Below are 16,830 nucleotides of genomic sequence, written 5' to 3'. Positions count from 1 at the left end.
TTTTAGTGTCTGAATTTTGTATTTTGTACTCTATGGCTATGTTTGCAGAAATGCCTCACTTTTTTAGCTTAAATCCTAGCTCTCTGGTTTTGCATCAGAAAGAATGTAGCTGGTTTTGGTCCCTGGTTCCGGTTCCAGAGACGGAGCCTCTAAATTTGGGGCATTTCCCAAGTGTTTGGAGTGTCTTTGTTATTCCTGATGGGCCCCTTGGACCGCACCTGGTTGATGATGATCATGAGGTGACCTGGAGAAAAGCTGCAAAAATACAATGACGAATTCCCGTTTACTCATCACTCAGACTTACCGGTTGGTAATATTTTGCCACATCTGCTTTATCCTTCTCTTACTCTCTAAATCCCCATCCATCTATCTATCTATCTATCTATCTATCTATCTATCTATCTATCTTCTAAACCCTTCGAAAGTCAGTTGCAAATCTGACACCTTTTACTCCCCATACTTGATGTGAGCTTACTAAGAACAAGGACCCTCCCCGGCACGGCCACTGTACAGGTACCAGTTCTAGGAAACGTCACCTTCTCTAACCCTCTTATCTTATCTACAGACCTGCTTCACATTTTGCCTATTAGCCTGATAATGCCCTCCGAACAGGTTGTTTTCTGATGCAAGTGCCAATCCGTGAGCCTGTTCCACGTTTAATTGTCAGGTCCCATTAGTGTCTTTTAATTTAGAACTTCCTCAGCCTCGCCTGGTGTTCCATGCCACGACTACTTGTGAAGACAACGGGCCAGTTGTTTTGTGGAATTTCCCTTGAATGAGGTTTGCCTGATGTTTCCTCATGATTAGATTGGGGCTTGGCCTTTTTGGCAGGAAGGCTGCACAAGAGATGCTGTGACCTTCTCGGTATCTGGCATCAGGAGGCGTGTGATGTTGGTTGGCTCCATTATTGGGGATGGGAGCTTTGATCGCTTGATTGAGGTGTTCTCTTTCAGGCTCCTCCACAGTGAAGCCATTATGTTTTGAGACATGCTGTCTACTGCATCCCTGTTCCTTACATGGTGCGCATATTTCGGCAACCTTTGAAAAGAATTCTTAGCTCAGTAAGGCCACAGACTGGGTGTCTTACAAACAACAGAAATCTCTTTCTTATAGTTCTGCAGGCTGGATGTTGAGATCAGAGCACCAGCAAGGTCGGGTGAGGGTCGTCCTCAAGGCCACAGACTTCTCATGGTGTCCACATGGGACAAAAGGGTTGGAGAGCTCTAGGGGGTCTCTTATAAGGGCACTAACCCCATTCCTGAAGGCCCCACCTCCTGACACCGTCGCACTGAGGGGCAGGATTTCAACATATGAATTTTGGGGAGCTACAGACTTTCGCACTATAGCACTCAGTAATGGTGGGATTAATTGTAAGCTCCACACAGGTAAATGACTCTCCCCACTGTTCACAAACCCAAGCGAGATCCTGTGTGGCACTGGAAAACATGGAGAGAGCACGTCAGTGCCAATCCCACTCCCAAGTAACTTAGGTGTCACTTGAGCAATACCACAGTATCCAGGCTGTACCCTGTTTCCAAAGGAGATAAATTTTAGAGATAAAACATGGCAGACAGACTTTCACGAAGTGGCTCCATGACGGTCTTTTCCTATTAAATGCTAGAGAATGGGATCATGGGGGCTGGTCACTCAATACACTTGCCGAACCTTGTAGGATAGAGTTCACTGTCACTGGACAGACCAGGAAGTTGGAGGCTGCCCTTCCGCCAGGACCTTACTGCAGTGTGGAGAAGCTCAGAGGGTCTTGGACTAGCCTGGCATCAGGTAGATGTTTGCAAATCATCTGTTAGCTGAATCCACCTGTTCTGCTGGGGGACGTGCACAGATGGGGCGATCCGTGGCTGAGAATAACAAGAACGAGGCTCACCTAGGGAGGGCTTGCCAGAGCCAGGCGCTGTCCTGCATGCTTCTGCATCCCCCTCAAGGCCAGCCTGCAGTGAACATCCATCTTACAGAGGAAGAAGCTGGGGCTTAGAGAGGGAGACCAACCATTTACTGTTGAAGCATCTGATTTGCATTTTCCTCCCTCAAGCAGGGACAGTGAGTAAGGAGAAGGTGAGATTTCAGACACCGCAAAAATCATTCACTGGCCTTTGACTAGGTCAGTTGAAATCAGTTTTTTTGGTTTGGGGGGTTTTTTTTTTGTTTTGTTTTTGCTTCAATGGGAAACCCACTAACATTTGCAGCGCTGTTACTCTGCCCTGCTCTGTTGACTCCTCTGAATAACGCCATGAACTTGATCTTAGGATGCTTATTTTACAGAGGGGAAATCTGAGGCTGCAGAGTATGGCAAGGGGCTAGTGGGTGCCAGAGTCTGGGCTCTAAGCCCCCCTCACTGAGCCAAGATTGAGGCTGGGGAGCTGGTCCGCCCCCCATAGGAGGCTTTCAGCTGCAAATCAAACAAGGAAGCTTTCCTCAGCCCCTTTTAGACTGATCAAAATGAGAAGGTTGGACAAAGCCTGAGGTTGGTCAGAATGCAGGCAAAGAAGGGCAGAAGCAGCTCTCACAGGCTCTGGTTAGAAGGATAAATTGGCAGAGACTTTTCATTGTGACTTTTTCATAATGGCTCTTACAGCACTTCCAGCTTGATCCAGCAGTTCCACGGTTGGTCGTATTTGGACACACACAAAGATATATATTTACACACACACACACACACACAGGGCTTTTTCCCACAGCATCGTAGCTAAGAGGAAAATCTTGAATCAACCCAAGTATATATTAATTGGAAGATGCGTTAAATACAGGCTAGAATACCCAAACAATGGAAAGTGAGGCAGCCGTTAGAAAAAGATTGAGGCTGGTTTATTCACGATGCCATGGAAAGCTGTCCAGAGTATAATCTTAAGTGCAACAAAGAGAACCTCAGAAATTCTGTGCAATCTCTTCTGTATAATCAAAATGGGAGTTATATCAAGATAATTTCCAGAAGGGAGTTTTAAGAACTATTGATAGAGGTTATCTCTGGGGAAAGGAAATGGACAATGCTTTGCTATTTACATTTTTCCCAGAAACAAGTACTACTTGTATATTTGAAGATTTTTAAATACCATTTTATGTCTTATTTTCATCATGCATACATCTTAAAATTTTATGTCGATGGTGGGGGAGGTTATGTTATGAACCTAAAACTGCTCTAAAAAATAGTCTACCGAAAAATATAAAATAAAAAATATATTATTCGTATCTTTCCGCCCCCCCCAACTTCATAAAACCCACACAAAGGCAGTTGAGTATGCCTTTCAAAGAAATCAAATGCGACCTTGGGCTTGGGGGTTCTTTAGTAAGAAAACACCTTTTGAAAGGAAGTGAAACAGGCAGTCAGGACTTCCTGCTTCTCAGTACTTGAGGGAACTTGTGCACTTAAAGGGGCAGGAGGACTATTGTCAAGACTTCTTAACATGTGAAATCAAGTTGGCTGGAGACAGGACAACCCAGGTACAGTTTAGTCAGCCAGCCCAGTTCAGGGCCATCCTTAATGAGAGCAGCTATGCTTTGGAGGTTTTTCTGCAAAATGGGAGCACAACATTACATTTTGGTGAAGTGACCTACGTTCTCAGCGAGGTAGGGAAGGCACTCCTGGAATCACAGAATGATGGATATGTGTCTGACTATCCAGGTAGTGGATTTCGCTAAGGGCAAACACGCATGGCCAGGTTGAACCATGACACAAGTGTACATCGGTACAGAGGCTTTATTTTTTAGATGCTACCATTCTTTTGCACCTGCTAGCTCATTCGTGCCTCCTGACCACGCTGCAATGGTGTGACAGGACATCCCATCTATCAGGGAAGAAACGAGACACATGGTGAGTGACTTGCTCAAGGTCTCTGGGTATGTAGCGGGGCCAGAAGCGGGTCCCAAGCCTAGCAGGTTGGCTTTGGGCCTGGTGGCCCCACAGGAGAGCAGCTGTGGTTTCCTGGGGTTTCATCATCTGTCCGTTTATGTGCAAGTAACTTTCCACTGCATTCACCTATGCCGACCTTGAGAGTTAGGTGCCAAGGCAGCGCTGCCCTAGGGGTTCCCACCAGGGAGGGATCGGAGGAGGAGGGAAGCCTGGAAAAATAGGCAAGGCTGCCTGGGGCAGAAGTGGCCTCCTGCCTCCTCTGTCCACCTCTCTCTCATCCATATGACGGAGGGGACAATCACCTCCATGGAAGTCGAGCAGAGAAGCTGCACACACCGGCCCTGCAACTGCCATTATTACCGCCATAACTGACACGGACTCCGATGCCCTGGTGAAGATGGCAGAGCTGGGGGGTGCTCATGTCCCAGAGAGGCCCTGGCCAGGCTTAAAGGAATGCTGTCTTTTCCCCTTCTGCCTCCGGTCCCCAGCACACCCCAGCAGGGATGTTAGATTTAGCTGGTCCAAATGCAGAATATTTTGAGATTGGAATTTCAGATAAATAACAAATTGCTCTTGAGTAGAGGTTATCCCACGCCATGTCTGAGACCTTATATTTAAAAAAAAAATTCACCACTGGAGTTCTCGTGGCTCCAGCGGGTTAAGAACCCAACGTGGTGTCTGTGAGGATGCAGGTTTGATCCCTGGCCTTGCTCAGCAGGTTAAGGATCTGGTGTTGCTGCAAACTGTGGCTTAGGTCACAAATGTAGCTCAGATCCAGTGTTGCTGCAGCTGTGGTGTAGGCCGGCAGCTGCAGCTCTGACTTAACCCCTAGCTGGGGAACTTCCATATGCCGCAGATGGGGCTGTACAAAGAAGATACATAAATAAATAATTACAAATTATTCATTATTTATCTGAAAGTCCAATGTAACTGGGCGTCCTAGCGTCGATCTGGTAGCCCTCAAGCAGTACCATGAGCGGGGGGGGGGGGGGGGGGGGAAGCTTAGAGCTTTTCACTGGTTCAAGCCTCCTTCAGCTGTCTGTCCATCCCGATCCACCAGCGAGACAGACACAGACGCACGGAGCCCTTGCACAGAGTCTTGGGCCTCTCAGTTCTCCCCCGAGGGCATCCTGCCAGCCTGGCTCCACTGGGTCCTCCCTGCAGGGGAGAGGGGGGGCAGGGGACGGAGTGGGACGAGAAGCAGGGGGGGCAGGAGGGGAGAGACAGCTTCAGCGTCAGGGGAGGCAGCTGAGCGCTCAGCCCCGGGGGTGGGGGCTGTAGCCGGCGGAGCAGATGGGAGCCGCCAACGGGATGAACAGGCCTGCGAGGCTTGGAGCTGCTCCACCGACCCGCCCGCGTTCAGACTCAGAAGGCCTGTGTGTCCAGACAAACGAGCCCACAGCGCTGCCCGCTCTTCCCCCCCCCCCCCCCCCGGGGGCCTGCGCAGGCCCCGCCGCATCCCCGCCCCGGAGCCGAGCCTCCTCCCCCCGCAGAGGCTGGCTTCAGCCCCCGGGGCCTCGGGTGGCCACACAAAGGCGGGATTGAGGCCCAGCCGGAGCCGGCTCCCGGGGACAAGGTTTCAGCAACCCCCCCCCCACGCCCCACTCGGTGCCTTCCTTCCTGCTCCCATTCGGCAGAGGGTTACTGGGAGTCCACGGAGTGCCAGGCAGTGTGCTAACACGACCACACGACCACAGGCCGCTCCCCTTGCTGAACCGCCAACCTCGTCCCTTGGTGCTGAATGGCCCTCCAATAAAATGCCCTCCTTTGAAGTTATGCGTCCGCATGGACGCCCTTGTTCGCCGGGGTCTCCACCACCCCTTTCGGAGACACACGGTATTTCCATCACCTTAGAAGGTTCCCTGTGGCTTCCACGGCACCCTCGGGGGAAGCGTTCTTTGACCTCCGGAAGCAGAAAGCAGGCCTCCCCGCCACCCCCTGCTTCCGGCGAAGTCTCCTGTTGTGACTCTTGTTCCCTTTGTTGCCATTTGTTTGTTCCCCGTCAGGCTGGGTCTCCTCCTGGGCCTAGGTTTTATTTCTTTCCGTCTCCAGCCAGTCATGTCGGCCCTGAAGGGAAGAATGTTTGTTGGCTGCTTTGTGCGACAGAAGGAATCCAAGCCTGAAACTAGGGAGAGCGTTAGGAACCCAGGGAGCGCCTCTTGCAAGGCAGGTACAGATCCAGATCGGGGTCTGCTTTCCCCTCTGCCCTGTGGCCTTGCTCAGCTCAGGCGTCTGAGAGCCCATCAGAGCCTGTTTGCATGAGCCTGTGGACAAAGATTGTCACCTGCCGTATCAGTAAACAAATCATGTCCCATCAAAAGCTCAGCCACTGCAGCCACCAGGGCTGTGGACCCTGAGGGGGACTCGGGATGGAGAAAAACAGGACACTGGCCCGAGAGAGCTAAGGTCCTTATCGAAGGAATGATTTCAGTGAGCTCAGATTAGGGCATCTTCCTGTACACAGAAAAGCGCTAAATTTCTTGGGATGGCTGGTTTTCTTCAACAGTAATCTTTTTTTTCTTTTTTTTTTTTTTGGCTTTTTCTCTTTTTAGGGCCGCACCCGCAGCATGTGGAGGTTCCCAGGCTAGGGGTCCCATCGGAGCTGTAGCTGCCGGCCTGCACCACAGCCACATCCACGCGGGATCCGAGCCGCCTCTGCGACCTACACCCCAGCTCACGGCAACGCCGGATCCTTCACCCACGGAGCGAGGCCAGGGATCGAACCCGCAACCTCATGGTTCCTAGGCGGATTCGTTTCCACTGCGCCACGAGGGGAACTCCATGAATAGTAACCTTTAAATGTTCCAACCACCTGGTTTTTGTTGCAAAGACTCCCATCTATCCTGGCTCCTCCTTGACCTCTTCAGAGCAGTCCCTGAGAGCTGTCTGAGAGGCAGTCTCCAGGACTTAATCCTCAGTTTGTCCAGCGAAGGAAATTTATTTTCCAGCTTTTAGGCTGCACATTTTTTCTTCAGTAGACAAGCCTCTGTGGGAGGCCCAGCCCACAAGCCCTTCTTTCCAGGCCTCCAGGGCAGGGGTAAGGCTTCATCAACCCCACGGCTATAGTGTCAGCTGATGGTACCTTCATTCCCACTGGCAATAAGTAATGATAAAGACAGCGTGCTAACGTACATAGATGCTTCCGTGTCATTCAGGATCATTGCAGAAAATCTAGGAAGTGGGATGGAAATGGACATTTATGGCCTGCTTATCGCATACCACAGACTAGTCTAAGCATTGCTCATCTACCCTTCGAAACAAGGTAACATGGTAAGATTGAGGTGAGGGCTAGTATTGTTACCCTCCCCCTTTAAAGAAGGGATCCAGGTTGCCTAACTTGTCCAAAGTGCCATCGCTGATAAGTGGGAGCTGGGGCTTGAACCCAGGCAGTTGGGCCTGAGGTGGCCCACTCTCAGGCCCCTGCCAAGTGTGGAAGAAGAATCTGGGAGAGATTTGGAAGAAGATTTCTTTTTTTCTTTTTTCTGGTGTGGTTTTATTCTGATTGCGTAGTCTGTTTCCTTTGAAATTTACAATTATTATGATATGATATAATTATATGTAGGGAACACAACTGAAGAACTGATACTGCCTCTGCAAACTGGTCTGGAATATCTGGGGCGGGGGGGGGGGGGACTCAAATTGAGAAATGACTGAATGTACAGCCAGTGACAGCTGTTCTTTTTAGGAAGTTAAATCGATTTTGGTCTTCGCAAAGAGTTTCTCCTTCCTGAGGAAATGTATCCTGTTTGCTGTGTGTTCTAAGGCAAAGTTTGTGCAAGTGATGACACCCAAGACAGGCCTGATGTCCCCCAAACAAAAGGCCAGGTCAGTAGGCATCACCAGTTTTTCTATTTCCCCCCATATTCAGATTGTAACCCAAACGTATCGTTTTGACTTCCCTCACAATTTTCCATTGCTCCCCATTCCCCTGCCTCTCCTGCAGGAGCCTCTCATCCTTGTGTCCCTGGAGTGTCATCGGAACAGCCTCCTTTAGGCTATGCTCTTGCCCTGGCCTGCCCTGCTCCAAACGGGCCCCTAGGGGTAGTTTCCTGACCTGTGTTCACATCCCCTCCTGCTTCTTAAACCTTCCAGCACGTGCTCCAACCAGCAGCCTTGAGGGCAAGGGCCTCAGGTTGGCCTTCGGAGCGTCATAGTTTGGAACATGTACTAGCTACCAGCACACGTCTGCCTCGTCCAGGCAACCAAAGCTGTAGCCACAAGGCTTTATCATTCCTCATGTGTGTCACTCTCCTTGCCGCCCCTGCCAGACCATTGTACGCTCTGTTCCCTCCACGAAGAAGCCATTAATCTCACTTCCAACCTCACCGCAACCTGAGGAGACAGCCATCATGGCACAGAGTTTAAGACAGAAGGCTCTGGAGTCAGACTGTCCAGGGTCACGTAGGAGTCAGGGGCTTAGAAGGCCTGTGCTTGGCCTAACAGTCTGCCGCCGCCATCTTGAAATTCTTAGCCATTTCGACAAGGGCACTGGGCTCACGAACTACGTATGTTTCCTGATTCGAATACTGACAGGCGGTGTAACTAAAATACAGAGAATTGCGAAGGGCTGAGAACAGGGTGGATGACACTGGGAGTGACTAACAAATGGGACTTACCATTATCCTCATGTCACACATGAAGAAACAGAGGCCCAGGGAGTTGCAGAGGGCCCCAGCGCTGTTACGTGATAGACGGTGATTTCGCTAAACCCACTGAACCTCTGGTCAATTAATCTATGGAAAAGGAGGCAAAAATCTACAAGGCCGAGACGTTGGTCTACTCAATAAGCGGTGCTGGGAAAACGGGGCAGCTACATGCGAAAGGATGAACTTAGAACATTCTCTAACAGCATATGCACAGCAATAAACTCAAAATGGATTAAAGACCTAAATGTAAGACGCAATACCATAAACCTCTTAGAGGAAAACATTGGCAGACCACCTTTTGACGTAAACCACAGCAATGCCTTTGGATACACGTCCTCGAGTAACAAAAATAAAAATAAACAAATGTGACTTAATTAAACTTGAAAGGTTCTTAAAATTTTTTTTCTGTTTTATTTTTTAGAAGTTTTTTTTTTTTTTTTTTTTTTGCAAGGGCCACACCCATGGCATATGGAGCTTCCCAGGCTGGGGGTCTAATGGGAGCTACAGCTGCCAGCCTGCACCACAGCCGGGGGTGCAACCGACACCACAGGTCACAGTAGCCCTGGATCCTTAACCCACTCAGCGAGGCCAGGGCTCGAACCCGCAACCTCATGGTTCCTAGTCAGATTCGTTTCCACTGCGCCACGACGGGAACTCCAGAAGTTTTTAACATTTTTTATTAAAGTATAGTTGATTGACAATGTTGGACTAATTTCTGATGTAGAGCAAATGACTCAGTGATACACAGATATACCTTCTTTTTTAAATATTCTTTTCCATCATGGTCTATCCCAGGAGATTGGATATAGTCCCCTGTGCTGGACAGTAGGACCTTGCTGTTTATCCATTCTAAATGTAACAGTTTGCACCTACTAACCCCACACTCCCATCCATTCCACTCCCTCCGCCCTGCCCTTTCACAACCGCAAGTCTGTTCTCTGTCTTTTGAGTCTGTTTCTATTTTGTACATAGGGTCATTTTTGTCATATTTTAGATTCCACATGTAAGTGATATCATATGGTATTTGTCTTTCTTCTTCGGACTTACTTCACTTCGTATGATAATCTAAACTTAAAAGCTTTTGGACAGCAAACGAAACCATTAAAAAAAGAAAAGAAAAGGCAACCCACAGAATGGGAGAAAATCTTTGCAAAGAAAGCTCCTGACAAAAGATTAATCTCCAAAATATGTATATATCTCCCAATCAAAAAATGGGCAGAAGATCTAAATAGACATTTCTCCAAAAAAGACAGCCAGATGGCCCAAAAGCACATGAAAAGATGCTCAACATCACTAATCATTAAAGAAAGGCAAATCAAAACTACAATAAGTTCCCTTGTGGCACGGTGGGTGGGTGATCCAATGTTGTCACTGCAGCGGCTCAGGTCACTGCCGGGGTGCAGCTTTGATTCCTGGCTCAGGAACTTCCACATCATGTGAGTATGGCTAACAAACAAACAAACAAACAAAAAACTCCGATGAGGTACCATCTTGCACCAGCCAGAATGGCCATCATCAAAAAGTCTACAAACAATAAATGCTGGAGAGGGTGTGGAGAAAAGGGAACCCTCCTATACTGCTGGTGGAAATCTAAACTGGTGCATCCTCTATGGAAAGCAGTATGGAGGTTCCTCAGAAAACTAAAAATAGAACTACCATATGATACAGCAATCCCACTCCTGGGCGTCTATCCAGAGAAAATCATAATTTGAAAAGATATAGGCACCTCAATGTCCATTTCAGTACTATTTACAATAGCCGAGACATGGAAGCAACCTACGTGTCCATCGACAGAGGAGTGGATAAAGAAGATGTGATACAGAGACACAATGGAATATACTCAGCCCTAAAAAAGAAGGAAATTATGCCCTTTGCAGCAACATGGATGGACCTAGAAGTTATCATGCTAAGGCAAGTAATTCAGACAAAGACAAATATCATCAGAGAGCACGAATATGTGGAATCTAATAAAAAATTATGTGAAAGAACTTATTCACAAAACAGAAACAGACTCAAAGGTTTCGAAACCAAGCTTATGGTTACCAAAGAGGAAATGTTGGCGTGGGGGGAGGGATAAATTAGGGGTTGGGATTAACATATACACACTACTCTATATAAAATACATAAAGAACAAGGAACTACTGTAGAGCACAGGGACATCTACTCAGAACTGTGTAATAACCTACACGGGAAAAGAATCTGAGAAGGCTGTATGTATAACTGATTCACTTTTCTGTACATTGGAAGCTACAAACAACATCGTAAGTCAACTATACTCCAACAAAATTTTTAAAAAAGAAAAGAAAAAGAAGGTGATTTCTCTGTGAACGTGAACTTTCCTATGTAGCCTGGCTCTTCTTAGCACGTGATCTCATCTGTTCTCACTGTACTAACTCTATGACAGCAGTCAGCGGCTCTCCATACTTCTTTTGCTCCTTTCTCTTAATTCTTTCTTTCTTTCTTTCTTTCTTTCTTTCTTTCTTTCTTTCTTTCTTTCTTTCTTTCTTTCTTTCTTTCTTTCTTTCTTTCCTTCCTTCCTTCCTTCCTTCCTTCCTTCCTTCCTTCCTTCCTTCCTTTCCTTTTCTTTTACAGGATAGTACCATTTTGGTTTTATTTGGCACTCCATTTTCTAAAGCCTTGCAAGTAAGCCAAACGCAGAACTGGTATTTCTCACATTTGACAGAGGAAGAAAGAGTAAATAAGTGACTGGCCTAAAGGCGGGAATCCAATGACCAGCTCTGCTCAGACAAAGATGGTGGCATCAGAGTCTGGGGCTCCCGGAACCCATTCATCAGGCTGTCTCTTCAGTCTTGAGCCAAAACCCTCAGTCCTCGGCAAAGAGGCTAAGAGACACATTCTGGTCTCGGGGGAAAGGCTACCTCTGAGGCCAATGGGAAGACGGCTCGTCTTGATCTTTCCTGCAGTGCCCAGAATGCACTGCAGGAAGTGGGGCGGGCAGCTCCAGGCGCTACCAAGAGAGGCTATTCACTGTCCTGCAGCATTGAGGGCTCAGTGCCCTGATTCCCAGCGCTGGGGAGGGCAGTACTCTTGCTGCGTTCAGAGTCCAGCATTCACACGTTCTGAATCTAGTTATTATGCTTTGGTCTTGGAGAAGGAACCACACTGGCAGAAAGTGATGCAAAAGGGAGGGGCAGTCTGTCTTTCCTTTAGGGATTAGGGAGAAGGCTGACATGGATGAATTCCAACCACATGGTAAGTGCTAAAAGCCAGGTGTGGGAACTCAGGGGTGAAAGCAAAGGTCTAGAAAGGAGGGCGGGGAGACTCCCCCCAGGAGGCAGAATTTAAGCTGCGACTTGAGGGAGGAGGAAGAGGCCCAATCGCCAGTCCACTGTATACCTTTCCTGTGGCCGCTGGAACAGATGACCACAAATTGAGAGCTTGAACGACACACATGTATTATTGCACAACCCTGGAGGCCAGAGGTCGCTCGAGGGTTTCACAGGACCCAAATCAAGGTGCTGGAGAGCTGGGTCCCTTGCCGGAGTCTCTAGGGAAGAATGCACTTTCTTGCCTTTTACAGCGTCTAGAAACTGTCCACATTCCTTGCCTTCTGACCCCTTTCTCCATTTGCAAAGCCAGCCACATTGCATCTCTCTGATCCTTCCCCTGTAGTCACGTTCTCTCTGGTTCTCTCTCCCTCTTCCACTTGTAAGGACCTCTGGGGTTACATTCACCCCACCTGAATAATTCAGGACTCTCTCCCTATTTGCAGCTGACTAGCAAACTTCATTCTGGCCACAGCCTGAATTCCCTTTGGCTGTGTAACCTCCACATCATAGGTTCCAGGGAGGAGGATGCGAACGTCTTTGGGGGCCATTATTCCGCCTACCGCACACATTTTATAGCTTACTTATTGTGTGGCCTTGAGCAGTTTGTTCTGGACCCTCTGAGCCTGAGGCCTCCCATCTATTAAACAGAGAAATAACGCTCACCCTGCCCATCTGGCGATGCTGCCCTGAGAATTAAATGAGAGAGTGTAAGTGAAAGCGCTTTAAAAATGGTAAAACCCTATGTCAGCATGTATGCTCCTTTAGGGGGAAGGGGTGACAAGGATAAAATCTCTTGTGAGATTCTGCCACATCTCTTCCCAATTCCACATGCAGTAATGTCACACTGGTGTCTTGAAATCTTGAAATCAACCATGGTGGGAGCATTTATACCATGGAAATGGGCAAACACTACATATCAGGGTGCTGCCCGCCGCTCTCCCTGCCCCCAACCAGCTGTTAAGCATTCCCAGCACATCACAGCTTTATCCCATTATTTGACATACCAGCTGATATGGTTATTATTTCTTCGGAGTACAGATGAGCAGGGGGAAGCTCCAAGCCAGTGATAAACCTGCATCAGCGCCCGTTGGCTGGTAAGAGGGGGCCGGTGCCAGCTTGCCATACACTCCAAAGCTCTGGTCCCTCCACCACACCCCCACAACCACACTATACACCCCCCTAACTCATCCTGTTAGGATGGTTAGCCTAACTGTCCCAGAGGCTTCATGGGACTTGACAGCATGTTTCAAGATGTAACCAGCATCCTCAAGGGGTAAGATGGCCATTGTTTTGGCCATGAGAATGAGGTTTCTTGGGACCCACCCAGGTCACTGCCTCCATTGGTGGCCCCTGTGTATTAACCTTCAAGCCGACTTGACCTAAATTGTGCCTGGAGCCTTCCACTCCAGGGTTTAGGCAGCATATGGAAACAGTGACTTCATCATCCAATGCAAAGGTTCAAAGGGATATGATGCAAACAAATTGCCAGGTCACTCAAAAGTCAAAGTGCTTCCTTTTAGACAACCTGGAGGTATGTGAAGGTCAGCAAGTACAAGCACTCCATTCAGAGATGGAGAAAGTAAACAGCAGGCTGGCATCCTATGGGAGCAGTTAATGGAGGCGATGCGAGAGAGAAAAAAAATGGACTCTGCTCCATTTTGATCAGGTTTCCATTCCTCTGACCCTATGCTAACGGGGGGTTTTATTTTATTTTTTGGCTGCCGCGCGTCATGCAGAAGTTCCCGGACCAGGGATCAAACCCGTGGCACAGCAGTGACACCACCAGATCCTTCACCACTAGGCCACCAGGGAACTCCAGGGGTTATGTTTCAAACTGGTGCTCAAGGCAGAAGGCATCTAGACTAGTTGGTGGGCGTGGGAATTCACACAGGAACAAAGGCTCACAACTAACAATGGTTCTCAGTCTTGGCTGAACGGTGGAATCACCTGGGGAGCTTTCCAAACTCCAGCACCCAACTTGTGTCCAGATCAGTTCATCAGACCCTCTTGGGTGGGACCCTGGCCTTGCATTTGCCCACAGAAACTCCCAGCTGATCTGGGTTTGACCAGCTGCTGCCGAGCTTATTTTCCACACTCCCGCTTTCCTGGGGTTTTCTATTGTGTGTCAAAAGTCGGTTTGAGAAAAGCTTAGTATCCAGTTACAGCGAAAGGCCCTGGCTGGGCAGAAGGTGAAAGGCCTTAGAGCATTTTCTAGAAGATGTTTCAGGGAATAAAAAAAGCCCCACACCTAGCAAACCAGTTCTCCCAGCCTTGTGTGACATTCCCCAGGAGCCAAGAAAAAACTTTCACTTGAGTTTACTGGTTCATGTCTGCATGGATTAAACCTAGAAACTGCTGGACAAACTGTGTACGCATAGGTTCCCACCCCCACCCCGCCCCAAACTGCTCTTTGTATGAGATCGAGCCCATTCTCTGATTTGCACTAGATCCAGCCTTTTATCGACTCGCTTTTTTTCCACGCACTTGCTCTGAGGCTGTGGTAGTAGCACTGGTTGGAGGAGGGTTTGTGTCCACAGGCAGGTGAGAAGCCAGCTCTCAGAATAAACAATGATTCCACACCCTAGCGCCTAGCGAAGCGGAAAGCCAACGCTTTTGGCAGACTGTGGCTGCCCCCTGCCGGCAGTGAGTGGCATTGACTCGTGGGGAAGCGTTGCAAGCCCCCCCCCCCCCCCCCCCGCAGTCCCCGCTGGACCCACCTCATGCTGTGGCTCCAGACTCAGCAGCCAGGCCGCCGGCGGCGGAAAGGACTTTCCAGGAACCTATCCGATGGGGTAACGCGAAAAGGAAGACGCACGCATCGAGGAGTTTACATTGTCTTTGGACCATGTTCACTTGCATCTTAGATGAGCCTTCCTTTTGCAATGTTTCATGCTCTGTGACCAGAAAATCATGCTGGCGTGTTCAGATTAGTGCCTAACGTGCAACTTCCGGCCACTGGAAGCTGAGCAGCTATGCAGAGCCATCCAGATGAGGTGGAGGAGCAGGGAGACCAGAAGAAGCCACACTGTTCAGAAGGCGTTTGCGCAAACTACATCCCCTCAGCATTGCCCAAATGGACATCATTAGAAACATTCATTTGGGCTTAAGATACTGCCGTCAGTAAACGAACCATGGAAATCTCTGGAAAGGCTAATATGTGCATCACTTATATAATGAATGTATTTATCAGATCACTTTCCAGAATTTCATTCCCCATGTATTCAACAGTTGCCCTAAGATCCACTGGGCTTGGCACTTGGGGTGAAGGCGGGGGGGGGGGGGAAATACAGGCGTGAGGAAATTGCGGTTCCTTTACTGTGGTTCAAGGAACTTTTGGTCTTGTTGGGGAGGGATCTGAAGCGACTAACTGTGACCGAGACAACACGAAGAAGTGCCAGGATAGGGGAGCAAAGTGCTGTCAAATATGGAAACCGAAATTGTTCATTTTGAGTGCGGTACTTGGGTGATGCTTGGACCAGTGGGTCTCCAAGCATGGTCTCCACCCAGAAGCATCAGCATCACCTGGGAGCTTGTCAGAGATGCAAATTCTCAGACCTGCCCCGGGCTGTTTTAACAAGCCCTCCAGGTGACGCCTGCCAAAGCTGAAGACCCACTGCTTCAAAGACAAGATGATGTGGGCTGGAAAGAGGACCCAAGGGACACATGGGACTTTCATAATTAAGATGGGCGGGCATTTCTCATCCTCATCCCTTATATCTGTATTGTGATTTACACCCTATTATGTGATCTGACCTTTACAACAGGACAGGAGACAGAGAAGGAAGCGAAACAAGTTTAGATTTCAAAGCAAGTAAGAACTGGGTACAAACCCTCACTCTGACACAAAGCTGTGTCAGCTGGAGCAAGACCTTTCACCTGCTTTCTTACCAGTAAATGGTTACAGTTCTGTTCTCTGTGGGGATTTTCGGTAAGGATTAAATACAGAGCCGCTGTTCACTAAATGGCTATTATTTCTATACATTATTTTTATAAACCCCTGTTGGGAGTGAGAAAACCCAAGCTTGATTGTAGTTGTGAGGCTGCCCCTTGGGTACCTGACTCAGTCCTGGGGTGGTGTCCCTCCCAGACAGTTTTCACTACGGAGGGGGCCTCTACAAGGCCTTCTCTCTAGTTACAGATTTGTCGGCATTTCTGGGTTTACCGCATGGGGAGCTCTAGAGGGCGCCAAGGGTTCATGAAAATGGCAGTCACTGACGCAGAGCTGGAAGCTGAGTGAGTGAGTGAATACCGAGAAGCAGCGAGAAGGTGGAGTTGCACATAAATAAAGTGAACATATCGCTTTCTCCCCCAAACTAGCCACTTTTAGGCCATGTGCATCATTTCTATGATAAACATTAGTTGACTATCTGGAACTTTCCAAACTGTATTCCGTATTTATTAAACAGCTGCTCTAAGATGCTCTAGGGAGGAGACACGTGTGGGTACATTGTGGAATAAACCCCCTCCTGGTTTTTTTTCCAAGTTTAAGGACTAAAGTAAGCAACTTTTTATAATCTATACCCAATGGATCGAGATTTGAACTCTAAGAATTTAGTAAGTTTTTTTTCTCTACAGGTGGAGCATATAAACTGGCATCCAGTGGGTAGAGACCAGGGATGCTGCTAAACATCCTACAGTGCACAGGACAGCCTCCTCCAACGGAATAGTCTACAGTCCAAAATGCCAGCAGTGCCAAGGTTGAGAGACCCTGCGCTAAAGATTCTCACCATCACCCCAAAGTCAACACATCAAAGACGAAGACTTGCATTCCCCAAGTTTACCAGATCTTTTTACAATTTTTATTTTTAGGGCCACTTTTGTGGCATATGGAAGTTCCCAGGCTAGGAGTTGAATCTGAGCCATATATGTGGCCTACACCACAGTTCGTGGCAATGCTGGATCCTTTGCCCACTGACCGAGGCCAGGGATTGAACCGACATCCTCATGGATACTAGTCAGATTCTTAACCCGCTGAGCCACAATAGGAACTCCTACCAGATTTTACAAATGTTGCTTCACTGTCTTCCCA

The 16,830-nt window shown here is 48.4% G+C and overlaps 1 long non-coding RNA gene across 1 annotated transcript; it reads left to right on the top strand.

Moving 5' to 3' along the window:
- The first annotated feature begins 3,378 nt into the window (after positions 1-3,378).
- Positions 3,379-8,743, top strand: LOC125118868 (uncharacterized). The gene is made up of 3 exons (XR_007132904.1): positions 3,379-3,826; positions 7,551-7,690; positions 7,809-8,743. It is a non-coding gene; the product is annotated as an uncharacterized LOC125118868 (long non-coding RNA).
- Positions 8,744-16,830: the final 8,087 nt, after the last annotated feature.

The sequence above is a fragment of the Phacochoerus africanus genome, chromosome X (assembly GCF_016906955.1).
Source record: "Phacochoerus africanus isolate WHEZ1 chromosome X, ROS_Pafr_v1, whole genome shotgun sequence".
Classification (NCBI taxonomy): domain Eukaryota; kingdom Metazoa; phylum Chordata; class Mammalia; order Artiodactyla; family Suidae; genus Phacochoerus; species Phacochoerus africanus.
Note: the sequence above shows the minus strand (reverse complement) of the source record. Positions and strands in the feature narration are given on the sequence as shown.